At 46.5% G+C, this 3,064-nt stretch overlaps 1 pseudogene; it reads left to right on the top strand.

Moving 5' to 3' along the window:
• The first annotated feature begins 213 nt into the window (after positions 1-213).
• On the top strand, positions 214-322 carry LOC129712829 (U2 spliceosomal RNA; annotated as a pseudogene).
• Positions 323-3,064: the final 2,742 nt, after the last annotated feature.

Here is a 3,064-nt window from a genome sequence, read left to right as displayed (position 1 = left end):
CTGGCACTTCGTGAGGAGCTGGCAACGGCAGGAGCAGCATGGGCACATCGGTTCCCGGAGAGGGAAAAACACCTGTGCCCAACTTCGCTCCAGCATGGTGAGAAAGTTCATTTCTCGGCAGCAAAGGACTTTGCAGTTGACTGGCTGCAATCTACTACAAGGGACCAGTATGTGAGTACCAGGGTCGGTCCCAGCGGGGTTTTAGTTACAATAATCGCTTCTCGTTTTTTTTGGCTAAGATCAAGTGTAGTATCTGTTCTTATCAGTTTAATATCTGATACACCCCTTATCTAGGGACTATATATATTATATAAAAACTATAGTAGCTGTTATCATCAGTTTTAATGTCTTGTATGTCCCTTATCTAAGGACCATATAAGTAGGAGTGCCCAGAATTGAGGGCATTAGAGTGGGGTTGACCGGCTGCAACGACCATAAGGGACCAGTACCGTCAGTACGGGGGTGGGTCCCAGGGGTCTAAGATAAAGGAGCAGCCAGGAGTGCTGAGAGCGTTGAAGCCAGGTTAAAGGAATAGATGGAAGCAGCTGTGCCAGTTATCCTCCACACCGGCCATATCCACTTCACGGAAGGAAGGACAAAACTGGAGAAGGAGGACCATGGAACAGCGGGCAGCCAGCAGCAGCCAGCGGCACTTGGATCAACCGTAGTGGGATCAGCTGTGCCCGATGTCGGCCCCGCACCGGCCAGATCCATGTGACCGAGCGGTAGGCTAGACACAAATCAAACAAGGTAGTGGACTCAGAAGGGTCCGACTTTGCATAAAACCGCCGGCAACCAGTGCCCGAGAGGGCTGGAGCGGGAAGAAGCGGTGTATGGAGCCTTGCTCCAACGTGATAAAACCACAGCAGTACCTCTTTGAGGGCTGCACAATGCTTCTACCACATCAGAGGGGAGCACTGTGGGTCAGTTCTGGGTTGACTTGCAAGAGGGGTCCGCAGAACAAAAGACAAGTGGGCAGCAGTTAAGCCCCACAGGGGTACCCCGTGTGGGACCCTAGAGATCTCTAACTCTATAAAAAAGAGTAGGCAGGACCCTGATGGGCCAGAGCCTGGTAATACAGCGTCCCATGATCCTAACACAGCAGGGACTCTGCTGGACATGGTGGCCGATTACTTTAGCCAAGTCAAACATGGGTAGACTTGGATCCAGGATGGCAATAGTATTACTATATGTCTGGCCACATACGCCAACAAGAAAAATTTACAAACACTGGCCAGACATCTGCCACCTGGCAACGGTGAGGCATTACAGGTGCCCAGTGTAATCCAATGCATTTGGCAGCATATGGACGAACATCAGGAACCAGGACCTCAAGATCCAGAGAACCTTCAAGGGATTGACGGAAGGCATCATAGCACACACCAGCACCCTGGACTAAACGTAGGTAACCAAAGACCATCAAGACGCACTAGATCTGTTTAATAATATGCAATATGACCTGAACTACACGTGGAAGGCGGCCATTCAGCCAGCACTAGGACCCCAAAAATGCTACCATTTGCAAATAAAGAACCGTGTGTGGACTAAGCTAAGACACTGGGGCTCATCAAGGCCAGCGCAAGGGCCTATTTTGGAGCATGATACCAGCCACAGGCAAGGCCATACAAAATGTGGCTCATACCAGTAGCAGTGTCAGAAATCAATATAACCTGCAGGATCCGTTTTAGGGTATGGCCAGGGCGGCCACCCTGGAAGATGCGGAAGCCTCAACCTCCCACACAACCCCGAACAAGAAATATTAAACCAGAACCTTATTTTCAAAAAACCAAGGAAATAACAAAACCACCGGTAACCATGGAGGTAGGTGGGTGGGGTTTTCTTCTGTTAAAATAGGGACCTACGAGGGTAGGGGAGGTTGCAACACTATAGTTATGTATGGTATATAATCACTACAGATTCATATAATCTCAGCAGTATTCAGGGTTATCTGATAGGGTTTTCTCATCCCATTAACCACAGTACATCATACACCAGAAGGGCATTTTGTCCTTACATAAACCAAACGATCTAAAACCCACATGGTGCTACAAGAATTGTACACAAAAGATGGGATTGAACATATTTATTAAAAATAAGATAGAGTAGGGTTGCAGGATTATCATTGATTTTAACCCTAAACACATTTGTTCTAGATATTCATTTTAGGATGGATGCTCTTATTATTCATAAAGACTTGGTGTCAGTTGCGGGTTTCTATATGGCAGGCATTGACTCAATAGAGGAACTTTGGCAATATAGAGCTTACAAAAGGGGCAATCATTAGCCCCAATATTATGTACTAAAATTCGTAAACCAGCTTGGCATTGTTATGTAAATAAGCCATAGGGTGAGGTTTTCCCCCGTTCGGACCCATCATTGGGGTACTAGGGAAAATTCAACCACACTCGGCATCTGGAATTTTCAGAGTACCCGACTGACCTTCTCAATCATGGTATTTCAGTCTTACAGGGGATGGTGTTAGAACCATGTTCCCTATGAACATTGCCAAAAAAAAAAAAAAAAAAAAAAAAAAAAAATTATTGATTTATCCAGTGACTGGAGGCAGTCATCCATGCCATAACACTTTGGATTTATTGATTTGTAGAGTCTAACAGACCCACTACACTGTCAGACAGGACGATGAATCTCATCTCATCTGCACTAAGACTGTCAACACGGAAGCAGTACCTTGGACACATCAAGAAATGGGGCATATACTGCTTGGACAACAATCTCGACCAAAAGGCCAAGAACATTCTGGCCGTATTGGAATTTTAACAAGCCTCCATTAGGATAATCGATGGAGCTACAGTGCCATCAATAGTGCCACAAGTGCACTCTCCAATTACCTATCACAAGGATCGGAACGGCACGCGGTGGGAACGCACCCCTGGTAAGCTAACCAGGTACTCCGAAATCTGGGACATGGGTGTCGTTTTCTCAACATGCTGAGGAGCTTGTAGCTCATAACAGCGTTGTCACCTCAGTAACAGACCAGGAAGATGGTTATGCTCATGGTGTTATTTACCGCACAACAAGTCCAGCCATTAAGCAAACTGAGCCT

This window comes from Leucoraja erinacea, chromosome 33 (genome assembly GCF_028641065.1).
Source record: "Leucoraja erinacea ecotype New England chromosome 33, Leri_hhj_1, whole genome shotgun sequence".
In the NCBI taxonomy this organism is placed as follows: Eukaryota; Metazoa; Chordata; class Chondrichthyes; order Rajiformes; family Rajidae; genus Leucoraja; species Leucoraja erinaceus.
This window is presented reverse-complemented; position numbering and strand designations above follow the sequence as displayed.